Here is a 17,054-nt window from a genome sequence, read left to right as displayed (position 1 = left end):
ATGGATGCCTCATGACTTCCCACAAAAACTCTCACAAAATTCCTTTGTTTGATGAGAGGAATGAGCAAGAGCATTGCTGTGGTGGAGAACTCTGTGAAGATGATTTCTCAGACATTTCTACTAAAGCTTTGACTAACTTTCTTAAAGCGTTCTCATAATAAGCAGATGTTATTGTTCCTTGGCCCCTGAGAAAGTCATAACAAGCAAAAAGCTGTGAGCATCTTTCAAAATTGTTGCTGTGACCTTTGCTTGTGACCAGTTCACTTTTGCTTTGACTAAACCACTTCCACTTCTTGGTAGCCATTGCTTTGATTGTACTTTGTTTTCAGGACCATACTGGTAAAGCCATATTTCATCTTCTGTTACAATACTGGTAAAGCCATATTTCATCTTCTGTTACAATTCTTCAAAGAAATGCTTCAGGATCTTGATCCCACTTGTTTAAAATTTCCACTGGAAGCTCTGCTCTTCTTGAGCTAATCTGGGTGCAACAGTTTTGGCACTCACTGAGTGGAAAGTTTGCTCAACTAATTTTTCAGTCAGATTTGTGTATGCTGAACCAATCAAACTGGCTGTGGTGGAGGTTCCTATTTCTGCTGTTAACTGTCAGTCTTCAATTAGGGCATAAACAAGATTTATTTTTTCCTTGAAAACTGATGTGGATGGTCTGCTGGTGCAAGCTTCATCTTTAACATTGTCTTGTCCCTTCCTAAAATGAGTTATCCATTTGTAAACTGCTGATTTCTTTGGAGTGTTGTCCCCATAAGCTTTTTGTGAATCATCGATGATTTTACCATTCTTCCACCCAAGCTTCACCATAAATATGATGTTTATTCTTGCTTCAATTTTAGCAGAATTCATGTCGCTCTGATAGGAGTTCTTTTCAAACTGATGTCTTATCCTTCTTAGTGCCTCAAACTAGGTCCTGTTCAGACATGCTACAACACATTCACAAAAGTTGGTATAAAAAAAATTTATGAAATCCATGCATAGTTTTAACACAATATCCATTTTCCATAAATTTTTGAAGTCCCCTCATATTTTTCACTATTTCTCTCTGAATTGCATATTTAATTTCTCATACTTTATTTTGAGATAAATATGGCTACTAAACTACCAAAATATCAATTCTATACTAAGCTTAATGGAAACTCGATCTATCTTCATTCTCAGGGACAATCATATTGATGTCAAATATTTGAGGCCAACATTCGATCTGCAGAGTACCCTGGGATCAAGAAACCGGCCCAACTCAGGCTCTTAAGTAGCTAAGAATAGGAGGTCTTGCCCCTAGATGTATTAATATTTGTATCCTCTCTTTTTGTAATAAACAAGGATTTAAGAACATGTACAGTCACTAGGTTACAGCAAAGAAAACTGCTATTTAAATTAGGTTTCAAATTTCACTGGAGTGCCAAAAAATGAAAGCTTAGTTGGAAACTGAATCCAACTATCAGTATTTCAAAATACAATTTAAGAAAAAGTCCCCTAAAGTAGGTGGGTGGGCCAGTGGAGCCGACAATAGGTATTCTACTTCCATGACTATGGTGTGTTTCAATGAAGAGGCAGAAGGTTTAAATTCAAGTGAAAAGATAAACTTTTTTTTTTTTTTTTTTTTTTGAGACAAGAGTTTTTGTCCTATTGCCCAGGCTGGGGTGCAAATGGCATGATATCGGCTCACTGCAACCTCCGACTCCTGGGTTCAAGCGATTCTCCTCCTCAGCTTCCTGAGTAGCTGGGAGTACAGGCACCTGCCACTACGCACAGCCAATTTTTGTATTTTTTAGTAGAGACAGGGTTTCACCATGTTGGCCAGGCTGGTCTCAAACTCTTGACCTCAAGTGATCCACCTATCTTGGCCTCCCAAAGTGCTAGGATTACAGGCATGAGCCACCGCACCTGCCTAGATAAACATTTATTGAATGCCTACTTTGTGACTAACACCATGCTAGGTTCTTTAACTTTAAGAGAATGAGTGGAAACTTGTGAGAATTATCAAAATCTTTACTCAGTTACTATTTTATTATAAATCTTTCATGTTGTATTCATTGCCTACACTCCTAGTGTAATGTACACTCCTAGTGGATTTCAAAAATGCCATTTTAACTTACATATCTATGACACTCAACTTATCTACTAATTATACATTTTACATCTCATCACCCTGTAATTCTAAGATTACAAAATATAAGATAAAAAGCAAACTGACAATTTTTCCTTTATTTATCCAGATATTTTAATATAGAAATTCATAGTTAAAAATACTGAAATGCTTGCCAAATGTTTAATATTATGTATTACAGTTCTTCCTTTCAAAAGTAAACCATATGCCAGAAAAAATAAAGTTCCAGGGTGAGGTTCTGAATAAGATATTAAAGGGTAAGAAGTTCTGCTATGAACAGTCCTTTATGGTCTGTTATTCGCCAAACGTACTTGACCACAAAATCCATTTTCATCTACCACTACTTAGGATCTTTAACCACTACTGAGATTCATCAAAATTAAGGAAATAAGTGTTCCTTAATGGGTAGATGTTAAGTTAAACGAGTAGATAAATTTAATGATTTGGAAATGAATAAGATATATAGGTATACGCTTAATATCTAGAAACCTGGCAAAGAGACCCTTGTCATCGGTAATTTTTCTTTCTGTATTCTTCTCACATTTTCCCAGTATTTCTCCACACATTTCTTTAACAGATCTTCTATTCATTATTTCTCTTCTATTGATTTATGAAGATTTATGATTAGAGTATCTGGGACTAAATAAGTAAGAGAAAATAGTATAAAATAATATAACAGTATAATCTTGCCATGAAAATTTTGTGACCATCCAGTCTGCAGTGAATATGGGAGAAAGAAGTTAAAACCACATCTGTCACCATTACATAATACACATGGAATATGTATTTCTGAGATTAGTTTCAAAGACTACAGAGGACTTTATAGATTTTATGCACTTGAGATATTTCAGTTAAAAAAATTTAATAGAATTTGGAAAAGCAATACTTGTTTGTTTTCTTCCCACAGTGGCTATTAGTGAATGACTTATCCCCTCATGAATCTTTGTCACAGTCTGTGAAATAATTTTATTACTTCAGAAACTATAAATGAACCACTTTATCGCCATGGTAAAGTATTATACTAAAAGTAGGTAGAAATAAATAAGGTAGGCATCATGTGCAAGGTCAAACAAGTGAGTCAGTATAAAGAACTGGGAATAGATTTCTTGAGTCCTGTCACCCAGTCCTCATCTCTAAACGCTAACCCTCCCTTTTCATGAATATATAAGCTTAAGTATACACCCACCTCCTTCACAAGTGCCAATCCTGGAAAATGGCATAGTGGGGGAAGTTCACAAAATGAAGATATTTCAGGAAAGCCTCACATAATTGCCTGGCATTTGAAGGTACTAAGCTTTCAGTAGTCTCTTCCTATTGTTCCCACCCCCCACATCATTTGTCTAGACCTCTTTAAAGCACCTTAGATGTCTCAAATTCTCTACCTGACATTTATGTGTACTAACAAACATGATTTTCCCTGAAGGAAATAAATATGGTAATTTTATGCTTTTTCTTCAAATCTTCAAAAAATATAATGTTGTACCTTCAGCAGAGTAATGCTATTTTAATCTCCAGGAGAAGACTCTGAATATTTGGTTGCCAAGTTTACCGATTATAAATACATAATCAAAATTGTATTCATCATGAAATAACAATGTATAGATTTTAAATATTATATAACATTATAAGAGCATAATATGGAGAAAATGCACAAAAATATCCCCCTTTAACTTCATGGTAAAACATGAACACTTCGGTTTTTTTAAAAATCACAAAACATTTAAATAAGATTATCTTCCTATTGATCACTCATTGATAATATGAGCTCAGAGAAAGTAACAGCCTAAACTGGCAAAACTATTATCATGCAACACTTATGTAGCTAATTCAATAAATTAAGATAGAATTCTAAATATGAATACAGAATAACTGTAACACCTTATATTTTACAAAATGTTGTCAATTTCATTTCATTTTAGGATAGTTTAAATGATCAACTGTATTACAAAGCAAACTTTCATTTTTGAACCACCTTTTTAATAATATGTATACATATTACTGTAATACACCCTCTCATTTTCTTTAAAGAATTTTTTATCTTTCTTACCTATTACTTTGGTAGATACAGTATAGAAATGTGAAAGCAAAAACTGTAATTTCATTAAGATGTAAGAACAAAAATGCTAAACTGTCCAAAAAGACAAATCCTGAAGTATCTCGGCACATAATTCTGCCAGCATTATTCAGCACAAGTGAGCAAAGAAAATTTGTGGAGAACATGAGAAAGTATCATCATAGCAATTTATGAACTTGTCACCTCAGAAAGGTACTGGAAATATTTCAGAAGAATAAGATTTAGACTGCAGAAACAATTTTCTCCCAATCTCAGCTAAGTTACTTGCTACATAAAGCTTCAGCACAGTACAAAAAAGCAGCAGATATAAGTAAAGACATAGACTAGCTAGGAATAACTGACCGATTAGAGCAAAACAGAAGAAAACAGCCAATTAACTCACCAAATAGCCTTTTGCTAAAAATCTGCGTTCTTTTCTTTGTCTCAGGCTTCTGGTTTCTAAAGACAAATTACATGCTTTCTGACAGAATGATGACAAAGGGGCACACTGTGATCTCTTTTCTGCTCTTTCCACTATAAGAAAACTGAACCACACCGCAGTCTCCAAGAGTAAGTACTTCATATGAGCATGCTCAGTATCTAATTTAAATGACTTGGTATTTCATCTCAGCATGTGATGACCTACTTCCAAAGAAACTCAGAAAGCTGCAAATTTAATAAAGATCATTAACTGACAATACAGAACTACTAAATGATAACTGATTTGTTTTTAACCTCATAATTTTTGTGGTTCATTTAACTGGAAATGATTATTTCTACAAGTTTATTAAATAACAAGTCCTTAGGTTTCAATATAGAATTAACTATGTCAACATAAGAATCCCAAAATGCTAGAATGAATTGGAAGTTGCAAAACGTCCAAGATGTGATCCCAAAATGTAAATAGGACCATTGATAAATTAAACAAACTATAAACTACCCTTATTTCACTTTTCAATCTCTTATTCTGTCCTCTTGCCTGTTCACCAAGTAAAACAATCTGAAAACTATGCAGTGGTATTTTAATTTCTCCTTTGGAAACATTAATAAACACTAATAAACTGAAATGTTCAATGTATTTATTAAAATGTTTGCTATCTTCAAACTATGGTGATAGGATTTTTATCTGTTGTTTACATATTAAATAATTGAGTTATAAATTATACGTCACCCAAATACTGATAAACCTATAAAAAAGTCTTTAAAGAATGTTGTATTTTTGAGAAACAGTTTTACAAAAATGCCACAAAAACCAACCAAATATTCTGTGTATGCATATTTATGCCATCAAATACATAATTCACCTAGTTTGTTAAGTAAATTGCTGCAAAGGCCATTAGTTTGGGATGATGAAAATATGGTCAAGAAGTTTTTTCCTCTGCTCCATTTTAATCTTCCTCCATAAATCTAGATCTAGTACAGCCCCACTAAAACCAGCTAGACAACTCTTTCACATCTACCTCCCACTTTCACCTTGGGTAGATGAGCAAAAATAGGAAGTGTCTGAACACTTGACATGCACCCCGCTCAGGATAGCAAGTCACTGACAGAATGGGGCTGACCCATCTTTAAATGGGCCCATATGCTAATCAGAGCTTTTCCCTTCTTCCCAAGCCTTCCTGGTCACCTCTTATTACTTCCCTATTGTAAATCACCCTTCTATATAAATGTCTCATTTTTGAGAACAGTAGCCTCACAGTCCTCTACCCTCCTGCCTCCTGACAGGTAGGGTGTGGGAAGGCAAGAAGACATAGGAGATAGGCATCCCATGGGAACAGCTAAGCTAAGGCCCTTCCTGAGACAAGGTTATCAAAAGGTCACAAAAATTAAAATGTGTCAATACGCATATGTTTTGTGTCTCTAAGTACTGTATGTATGTGGGGGTAGTTCTGTAGGAAGAATAAGTTACCTACAGGACTCAAAGAAAGCTCTATGATTCCTAAATGAGAAAGTGAAAACTCTTCACTAAAAAGAAACAAATAAAAAATCTAACTGTGATCTATAACTATTATTTGAGAACATGTTATATATGAGTTACGGTACACTGCAATGCACAATGGGAACAAAAATGAGTACAACTATCTCTGCTTTTAAAGAGTTCAACTAATAGGAATGACCAGGCAAGAGTACATATAACTAATCTAAGTATTACAGTAAAAGACAGTTGCTTTAGTGTCCTAGAGAACTTACAGGAAAGAGATGAAGCATTCTAAGGAAGGCAATTAGTAAGTTCTTTATGAGAGGGGTGAACTTTCTGAAATGCCTAGATGAATACTAAGGATCTAGACTAGACAGGAGAAAGAAAGAGGAGGAAACAGCCAGGTCAAGGCTGAGATGTGGCACAGTGGAGGACCTGGGAACTGGTGGTGTGGAGACTGGAGACCTTGTGGTGCTGACAATGTGAATACTAGAAAGTGACGGCTGTCAACACTGGGAAGAAAGAAAGAGATAAAAACTAATTATTCTGAGATGGAATCTGGAAGCAGATGGCAAGAAGTGTTCTAGACCCTGGAAAATAGAAGAGTGAGGGAGTCAACTCTAAGAAACAGATAGATACAAAAACAGGTAAATGAAGACAGGTAAAGAGGCAGTAATTCCAGTCACACTGGCATAGTACTTACTCATTTCAAATTCACTGTATGAATTCCTCCATATCACTAAAGTGCTCTCTAACATGCATTTCCTGTCACCCATCCATCCAACTTCAGTGTTCTGATTTAAAATTGAGATCATCTTGTAATTACATATATCCCTTAAACCTGAGGCCTTCTTTTTTAAATCCTTATATATCACTTATTCTTTAACTGATTTACCCTTTCTCTACCAGCAAAACCTGATATGTTTCCCAAACACTACCCCAGTGAGAATGAATGTTTAAAAACTCAACCAAAGATATAACTTATTTCTATGACAACTGAGAATCCTCTGAAGACTTTATACAGTGTTAGTGCATTTGTCCCACTGCATGTACATACATGAGATGGGTGGATCTCGCTCATGACTAAATGTATCTGCCTTCCATCTGATACCTAAACAAAGGGAGGGAATGGGAGGAGCAAGACTGGAAATGAATACATGAGCCTTGTACGGCAATTATCATTATCACATCGTTATCACCCAGAGACCACAGTTTGTTATGGTTCACAATTGGTGTTTGTACATTCTATGGGCTGAGTCTTGCACTGCAATCTGTTGTTGTTTTGTTTACCATTGGGTTATAGCAGAATCATCTGCGAAGCTGGAGAACAAACACACACATGTACTTCCCAGGGTCCAGAAACCTTTCAACCTGACCCATCAGTGGAGCCAGTCTGTAAAACCTCCCTAAAGTTTGAGTTTGCTCTGATTAAGAGCCACTCCTCTAGATGCTCACCAGTTCACAGCCTTTCAACTTATGAGTCTTGTTTTAAGGTGATGAATGACAGCTAGCACTTATAGAATGTCTCAAATATATGGTTTCATTTAATATTCACAAATCCTCATGTAATAGATTTTATTAATATTCTACCTGGTAAACAAATCTGGACACATAGACTCAGAGGCTTATTCTGTGTCACACAGATAAGTGAATAGAGTTGAAATTTGGACCCAGATTTTGGAATTTTTTTGTGGTGATAGAAACCCATGGTCTAAATGTGATCTAAAAGGCAGTGAACTCAGGAGGCAAAACTACTGAAAATAATTTTCAATAGTAAAGAAATATGGAAAGAGGTAGGGGAAGAGTGGGGAGTAACTGTGAAGGGAATAATTAAGAATGAACAAAAAGTAATGAACCCGAGGCAAGTGGTACTAACTCAGCTTTTTATTTAGTTTTATTGCAGTATAATTCACATTTCATTAAACCCACCTATGGTTAAGTGTACTGTTCAGTGACTTTTAGTGAATTTACAGAGTTGTGCAACTATTACCACATCCAGTTTTATAACATTTCTACCACCACAAAAAAATTCCCTCATGTCCCATTTACAGTCAATCTCCACATCCACCACCAGCCCTAGGCAACCGCTGATTTGTTTTGTCTCTATAATCTGTCTTTCTGGGAAATTCACAAAAATGGAGTTATACAATGTGTAGTCTCTGTGTCTGGCTCCTTAGCATCAAGGTTTTAAAATTCGGTCATCGTATACCATTTATCAGTCAATTGTTTTTTTTTTATTGCTGGGTAGTTTTACTGCATTGATAGCACATTTTGTCTATCCATTCACAGTAGTTGACAGACATTTGCACTGTTAGGCGATTATGAATAACGCTATCAACATTTTAGTACAAATCTTTGTGTGGACATGTTTTCATTCTTCTTAAGATACTTAAGTAGTAGAATTGCTTGGTCAAATTTACAATTAATTTTTTCCAGAAACTGCCAATCTCTTCCCAAAGTGGTTGTAACATTTTATATTTCTATTACCAGTGTAACAGAGTTTGAGTTTTTCCACATCCTCTGCAATACTTGATATTGACAGTCTTTGATTATAGCCATTCTAGTGGGTTCCTCAGTGTGGTTTTAATTTGCAGTCTGCTAATGTTTAATGACGCTGAACATCTTTTCATGTGCTCACTGGCTATTTGAGTATATTCTCTTGTGAAATATATTTAAAAATTTCCCCCATTTAAAAAATTGAGCTGTTTGTCTTTTTATTATTGAGTTGTAAAAGTTCTTTATATATTCTGGCTATGAGTTATTTGACAAATATGTGATTTGCCTATATGTTCTCCCAGTCTGTGACTTGTCTTTTCATTCTCTTCAGTGTCCTACACAGATCTTGTAAAATTTCTAAATTTTGATGTAGTTTACCAATTTTTTCTTTTATAAATCTTTAATTACATCTAAGAAATCTTTGCCAGACCCAATGTCACAAACAATCTTTTTTCTAAAAGTTTTATACTTTTTGTTTTTACATTTAAATCAATAATCCACTTAATTTTTGTGCATATGATTACAAGGGCCTAAGGTTTTTAAAAATTTTTTATGCTTACATATAGCTATCTATCTAATTATCATAACATCATTTACTGAATCATTCCTTCTCCCCCAATGAATTCCTTGGACACTTCTGTCAAAATTCCTTCCTTGGTTTTGGAAAGCAGAAATAGCAAGCAAGGAAAGGGTTAAGAAAAATGAATGAAGATACAGACAGATTTGGATTGAAGAGGAAGAAAAAGCTAATGAAGTTCATGGCTGATAGTTTCTATTTTCTTCTCCAAGGTATGATCTGCGAGGAATGAGGAAAAGAGGAGTGAGACAAGCATTCTGAAGTGAGTAATCAAAGATCTGGAACATTTGTTATGAGGAATAGGAAAGCTACTGGATAATGAAGACAATTAGTTTAGAATATGCTGTTTTGTCAACTAGTATTAGTCACCAAGAAGTGAAGCTAGTCATAGGCCTGCATACAGATACTGGAACTTCCATTAAATCTTCTATTCTCAGGAAGAATGAAAACGAAATCTATTCAGCTGGAAGGATAAAGGATTAAAAAAAATTTTTTTAATGTTTAAAATTTTTTTATTGGTACATAATATCTATGCATATTTAAGGGGGACAGGTGATACTTTTGTTGCCACATGGCAACTATAATGATCAACTCAGGTTATTTGGGGGGATCCATCACCTCAAGTACTAATCATTTTTCTGTGTTAGGAACATTTTAGGTCCTCTCTTCTAGCTATTCTGAAATGCATTTAATACATTGTTGCTAACTATAGTCACCCTACTCTGCTATCTAACATTTGAGCTTCTTCCTTCCATCTAACTGTATGTTTGTACCCACTAACTAACCTTTCTTCAGCTCCCCTTCCCCCTATACTGTCATCATTCTACTGTCGACCTCCATGATATTCATTTTTTTAGCTTCCACTTAAGAATGCAAACATGTGCTATTTGTCTTTCCGTTCCTGGCTTATTTCACTTAATGACCTCCAGTTCCATCCATGTTGATGCAAATGACATGATTTCATTCTCTTTTAGTGACTCTTTTCAAAAAGTTTGAGATTTCACCTAACTTAGAGAATAAAATATAGAATCAGTTACACACAGCTTCAGAAAAAAAGCTCAGGTCTTAGAATGTGCTTTTCCTCCATGGTATCTGTGGTCACCAGGTTTAATGCTACTTTTTGCTGGGACTTGGTATCTCAACAAAGAGCATCTTGCAGTACAAATATTTACATCAAACTTTCTAAGTGTGGTTGGCTTCTGAGCAACTGCAAGCTCCTAAGATCACACTGTCATGTATTCATGAAACAACTCTGAATTTTAACCAACCACTGGGAAGAAAAACCAGTGGCAACAGGATCTTGAAAATGAGAAATAAACCACAAGTTAGAAACAGATACTGCTATCACTGCCACCACTTCGTTCTTTGGGACAAACCAATGACACTTTTCAGTACAACACACTGACAGTCATGAAGTACTGACACTAGATGTTGCTGATAAAATATTTTAATTTATATTTTATTGCTTTCTCGCCCAGATATATCTACAGAAGGCATTTTTCCAAAAAAGAAAAAAAGCATTTTGAATTTTAAATATTCAATCGTTAGGAAGATCTCTACAAAATCAGGAGCAAACATTTGCAAGAGTCTTGGGCAGAGGTGTAAGTTTTACATAATAATTTGTTACTGTCTTACAAAAAAGAATTGTAAATTTTAAATCATATTTCCATAAAATAAATGTAATGATCCAGTGACTTTTACTGCAGTGATAAATCCTTAGCACCTACTTAGCATGTCGCAAGATAATGAATAGATCTAATTAAACATTATTTTGGCATTCAAGCTGTCTTTTGCTATAGACAATGTTTAGACTATAAGAAAATCTGTCATGTCTTGCTACAAAAACAAAAAACAAAGCCATACATGAAATAATTTTGCTGCTGAATAATGGTCTTATAGAAAATTTTTAAAAATATTCACTACGTAAATAAAAAAATGGGGATGGCGTATAACTATTCCTGCATTCTGCTAAAAGATAGAAAAATAAATATTTCTTAGTGTTCCCTTCCCCAAAATCAAAACTCATTTTTTTCCAACTCTGCCTAAGGATATTGTTAATCAGATAGTTAATAACTTAAGTATTACAAAATTTGTAATTAAAAAAAATCTGCTCCCTTTGTTCATTCACACAATCATTCATTCCACAAATATCTACTAAGCATTAACTATGAACCAGACACCGTTCTACGTATTACACACAACAGCAGTAAAAAGGTCTATGCTCTCATGGAGCATACATTCTCAGGGGGGATGAAACTCAATAAACAAAAGACTACATGAGATAGTGGAAAAGGGTTATGCAAAGAACTAAGACAGGTTCAATGACTCAGTGAATGGATTGTCAGGAAAAGCCCCGAGGGAGCAACGGTTAAGCACTGACTTAATGTCACAAAAAGGGGAAAAGAAATCCGGATAGAGAGAGTGGACGGTTAGTTTAAAGGCTCTAAGCCTGGCATATCTGAAAGAGATGAAAGAAGGCCTCTGTGACTAGAGTATGATAGGATGAGAGGAAAACAGTTGTAGAAGTAGAAAAGTCAACTAGGGTTAGATTTATAAGTCAGATAATGAACTTTGGATTTTATTCTAAGTGCTATGGAAAGCCACTGGAAGACACTGACAGGATCTGAATTACATTTTTATACTTTTAAGAAAATGAATCTAGCCAGTGTGGAGAATGGATTGTACAGGGTCAAGGGTGGACAAGCAGGAGAAAAGCAAAGAGGCTGCCACAGTTGTCTGAGTGAAAGATGATGGTGGCAAAGACGGGAGGTGTGGCAGAGATGGAGAGAAGAGAGCAGATTGGGGATACGTTTTGGAGGGAAGGAAGTGTCAACGGGGCTCGCTGATGATAGACTGGAGGGGAGGTGGGGTATTGTTAAGTGAAGGAAAGAGAAAAACTGAGGATGATTGCAAAGGTGGCAAAGTTGTTTTTTTGGACTGTATATATTAGACACTATATGAAAAGTCAGTGAATGTGGAGATGAAGTGGAGAAAGAGGTGGAGATGAAGATTTATGGCTGACTGGAATACGGTGTACAAAGAGCCTTGGAAGTGAATGAGGTGACTTACACACACACACACACACACACACACACACACACACACACACACCCACCCCAGATAGACTCTGTGACTTCAACAATGCCAACTGTGTGCCTAGTCCTATGCTCGGTATATCTGTGGGAAAAACAGATCTTTGTTTTCAGGGAGCTTCTAGCAGAGAAGACAAGTGCAAACAAAATAAATAACGTAGTACATTAGAAGGTGGTAAGCGCTATGAAAGAAAAACTAGAGTGTGGCTCAGGAGTGTGGCTAGGGTAGTGAAATTAAACAGGGGTCAGGATAAGCATCATTCAAAAGGTGAGACATGAGCAAAAGGGAACAAAAAGACAGGCAGAGGAAAAGGTCAGTGTTAAGAACCTGAGGTAGGAATACATAACATCTTCCAAAATAAGTATTGCCAACATATTTGAAAAATAGCCAGAACAGTATGGGAGACTGGTCTGAATGGGAGATCAGTAGGATCGGAGCAGTGAGAAAGGGCCAGAAAAGGAACGGTCATGAAAGCAGCATGAAACCCAGAAGGGTATGATGTCATAGAAGTCAGGAGAAAAGGGTGTTAAGGTCCAACGATGCTGAATGCTGCCAAGAAGTAAAGTAAGATCTGAACAGAGAGGTCCCCAGTGTTGGAAGTGCAGTGTGGAGTCAGTGGGGAAGAGAGCTAACTCTACAGAACGGCAGAGAAGGAGGGACAGCTGGCAGGAGGTATATTCACTTCTAAACATAATAGGACAGGTTGGCTCTTGGGATTTAACTAAATTATTACTCTATCACAGGCAGTGAACAAGGATTTGAAAGTTTTAATTATGTCAACATGGTCAATCAGTGCTGGAATCCAAAAAAACTCATTTTATTTTCTCATTCAATTACAAACTATGAAAAAAAAATCACTTCTCTAAGCTATTTCTCTAAAAAGAAACAGAGAAAACAAGTTAAAAACTCATAAGCCAGAGTAGCAGCTTTGGCAGCAACACGATAGTAGCCACCATTTGTTGAGACCCACTCTGGGTGTTGTGGATACGTTAATCATCTTTTGTTTGCACAGGAATATTGTCACAGAGGTTTTACTATTCATACTGTGTATGAGCAAAGGTAAAACAGGGTTTCACTGCTAGGAAATGGCAGGAAGGGATTAGAAGGAGCTTATGCTTTTCCACTTTGCCACAGTATCCCTCTTTCATTCATACCTGCTTAGAATAAGAGATCACATAGGGGTAGGTTTTCTTCTTGCTTTGTAAGAGACACTCTTGCTAGCTAGATATGGTATTTTTTATTCTTTATGACATCAGGAATTATGTTAGTTACCTTAATGCTCTATCGGAAAAATTACAAATTACTTGTTGACAGTTTGTGGTTCAAATTTTTTCACTATATGCATTTAACATATACAAGATTTTACAGTCTAAACACCTATGAAAAATCTACTATTAAATTGTCTTTACATGTTAATTGAAAACATTTGATTGAAATAGTTAATCCTTAATCAGTACTGACATATAAAATATAATCTCTGTTGACAACTGAGAAAGGAAGATGACAGATTTTTCAAAAAGTCTAGAAAAGACTCACAAGATCTCAAGTTGTAGAAACAAAATACTCTTCAAGAAATCACTCAATAAAATACGGTTCAATGTCACAGAAAAAAACATAACTATTGCTTTTTGAAAACTGAAACTAGATAGATACACTTCAATCATCTCAATTAGTGTAGGTAAGGCAAGCACCAGATGCTCATTAAGCAAAGTTATATAAATAGCAACAAAGAGAAAGATGCCAAAGTAAACAGAATAATCAATAGAGAATGGCTTCACAAATTAAAGTTCATCTGTAGTATGGAACACATCATGCAGCTGTCAAAAATACACATACACACATACATATATATACACACACACACACATGCACACATATACATTGATATATACCTAAAAGGCAGGTAACACAACAGTATATGTTAATAGCCTAGATAAAGGCTACTTTTTTTTTTTTTTTTTTTGGAGACAGGGTCCCTCTCTCACCCAGGCTGGAGTGCAATGGTGCAATCTTGGCACACTGCTGCAGCCTCCACCTCCTGGGCTCAATCAATCTTCCCACCTCAGCTCCCAGAGTAGCTGAGACTACAGGTGTGTGCCACCACGCCCGGCTAAATTTTTGTATTTTTTTTGTAGAGACAGGGTCTCGCCATGTTGCCCAGGCTGGTCTCGAACTCTGGACTCAAGTGATCCGCCTGCCTTGGCCTTCCAAAGCGCTAGGATTACAGGAACGAGCTATCACTCACCTAGTCTCCTTACTTTATATCCTTTTGTGCTATATGAATTGCTCTGATAAGCATGTATTAGTTATGTAGTTAACAATTAAAAAGAAAGAAAAGAAATGGGGGAAAAAGAGGTTGTGGGAGGAAGGGAAAGGAAATAAAAAGGGAAACAACAGGAGCCAGGAATAAGATGACAGGTACACATGCTAGCAGTGTGGTATGGAGAGATCTGGAGTGTGATGATTCAGGTTCAAGTCCTAGTCCTGTTACTAACGTTGTGCAAGTTAAACTCCAAGGTTCAGAGGTTTCGTTTATTTAATAGTCTTACTACAGTAAGACTGTTTCTCACCCTACAGAATTATTGTGAACATCACCATGAGAAAATTTTTGAAATGTGACAAATACAGTGTCTGGTACAGTATAAATACCCAATAAATGGTAGCTATTTTATGTTTTGAAATTAAAATGCTAAAGAAAACAGCTTTACCTGTAAATCATTTGCTTTCTATAACCTTAAAGTATATTTGATATAAACCCTTTTCATCAGTTTTAAAATGTAGGTAGTAATATGATCACAAAGCCAGTTCAGTAGAATATATGCTGGTGGTACTACTAGAAATGTATTTCATCTGAGATTTCCAATTCCAGCTTTACAAGTCCCTAGAGCACTTGTCCTTGTTCATACAACTCTGAATCTGAAAATCTGTGCCTCTGATCCAGAGATTTCAATATTCAATTTGTCTGTAAAATAAAACTGGTAAATACCTGTACCTCCTGAAGTCACTCTGCAGTAGATAGGTAAAAGGGGGATATTAAGGAGGGGCACATTCTCTAGACCATTCTTTCATATTTAAAAAAATCAGTTGGTAGGGATGTAAATTTGTACCACCTCTATGGAAATCAGTATGAAGATTTCTCAATGAACCAGAAATAGAACTACCAGGCAATCTAGCAATCCCACTACTGGGTATCTATCCAAAGGAAAAGAATTCATTATATAAAAAAGATACATGCATTTGTATGTTTATTGTAGCACCATTCACAATAGCAAAGATACGGAATCAATCTAACTATCCATCAATGGAGGACTGAATAGTTAATGTGCATATACACAATGGAATACTATTCGGTCATGAAAAAGAATAAAATCATGTATTCTGCAGCAACATGGATGGAACTGGAGGTCATTATCTTAAGTGAAACAACTCAGACACAGAAAAGACAAATACTGCAGTTCTCACTTACAAGTGGGAGCTAACTACTGTGTACACATGGAAGCAGAGTATGGAATGAAGGACAATGGCGACTGACACGGTTTGGATATTTGTTCTACCCCAGTCTCATGCTGAAATGTAATCCCCAAAGTTGGAGGTGAAGCCTGGTGGGAGGTGTTTGGATCACGGCGGTGGATCCCTCATGGCTTGGTGCTGTAGTAGCAACAGTGAGTTCTCATGAGATCTGGTTGTTAAAAGTGTGAGGCACCTCTCTTCCTGCCATTCTTTTAAAGCTCCTGCTCTGGCTCTGTGACATGCCTGCTCCCGCTTTGCTTTCCGCCATGAGTAAAAGCTCTGTGAGGCCTACCCAGAAGCAGAGTAAATGCCAGCACCATGCTTGGACAGCCTTGCAGAACCATGAGCCAATTAAACTTCTTTTCTTTATGAATTATCCAGCCTCAGATATTTCTTTATAGCAATGCAAGAATGGTCTAATACAGGGCCTCAGATGGATGGGAGGGTAGGAGGAGGGTGGATAACAGGAGGTTGCTTGGTAGGTACAATGTGCTGGGAGGCTGTCTGGTGGGTACAATGTGCGTTGCTCCAGTGATAGATGCATGCTGAAGGCCCTGATTTTACCACAATGCAATACATATCAATGTAGTAAAACTGCACTTGTACCCTATGATTACATACAAATTAAAAAAATCAAAACTCTAAATCAGAATAAATGTCCAAGTATAAAATTCATACCTAACTTTCCATTTGAAGTAAGAAATTGATTAAAAAGTTAAACTGCCTTCTCACATCAACCTAATTTAATCAACATTGTTTGCTTTTAAAATCTTGGCTTCATGTGTTCCCAACATGGGGAATTACCTTAATAAGCATAAAGTATCTTAATAAACAAAGTCTTACCTAATGAAGCATCATTCTTGTGAATCTTACTATAATATACCCCTCTTCTAAGTATTAAGACTTTCCTTCTTTAAAAATCAAAACCACATTAATATTGTACCCTCTTACGTTTAAAGTTGACTTACACGCTACTGTCCTTGGATTTATGCACCTCATAAACACTCCAAAACCTAATCTACAATTTAAAAGTCTAATATCTGAAACAGGGGTCAACAAATTTATTCTGTACAGGACCAGATAGTAAATATTTCAGGCCTTGTGGACTGAACAGTCTGTCAAAACTATCAACTTTGCTACAGTGAGAAAGTCGCCATAGACATTACATAAACAAACGAGTATGGCTACATTCCAACAAAGTTTTATTTACAAAAACAGGCAGCAGGCTGGATTTGGTCCACAAGCCACAGTTACTGACCCCTAATCTAAAGTATTAGTTAAGTAG

General features: G+C 36.1%; 1 protein-coding gene across 25 annotated transcripts in view; it reads right to left on the bottom strand.

Moving 5' to 3' along the window:
- The window catches only part of PLEKHA5 (pleckstrin homology domain containing A5), a 249,599-nt gene that overhangs the window by 165,498 nt on the left and 67,047 nt on the right, over nucleotides 1-17,054 (bottom strand). Inside the window, exon 1 of one of the 25 annotated variants that reach the window (XM_050747581.1) lies at nucleotides 4,579-13,123. The exons of the other annotated variants lie outside the window; for them this stretch is intronic. The gene's annotated coding sequence lies outside the window, so the exon portion shown is untranslated. Of the gene's footprint in view, nucleotides 1-4,578; nucleotides 13,124-17,054 lie in introns of those variants that run through there. 25 annotated transcript variants of the gene reach the window in all.

The sequence above is a fragment of the Macaca thibetana genome, chromosome 11, assembly GCF_024542745.1.
Source record: "Macaca thibetana thibetana isolate TM-01 chromosome 11, ASM2454274v1, whole genome shotgun sequence".
Lineage (NCBI taxonomy): Eukaryota > Metazoa > Chordata > Mammalia > Primates > Cercopithecidae > Macaca > Macaca thibetana.
This window is presented reverse-complemented; position numbering and strand designations above follow the sequence as displayed.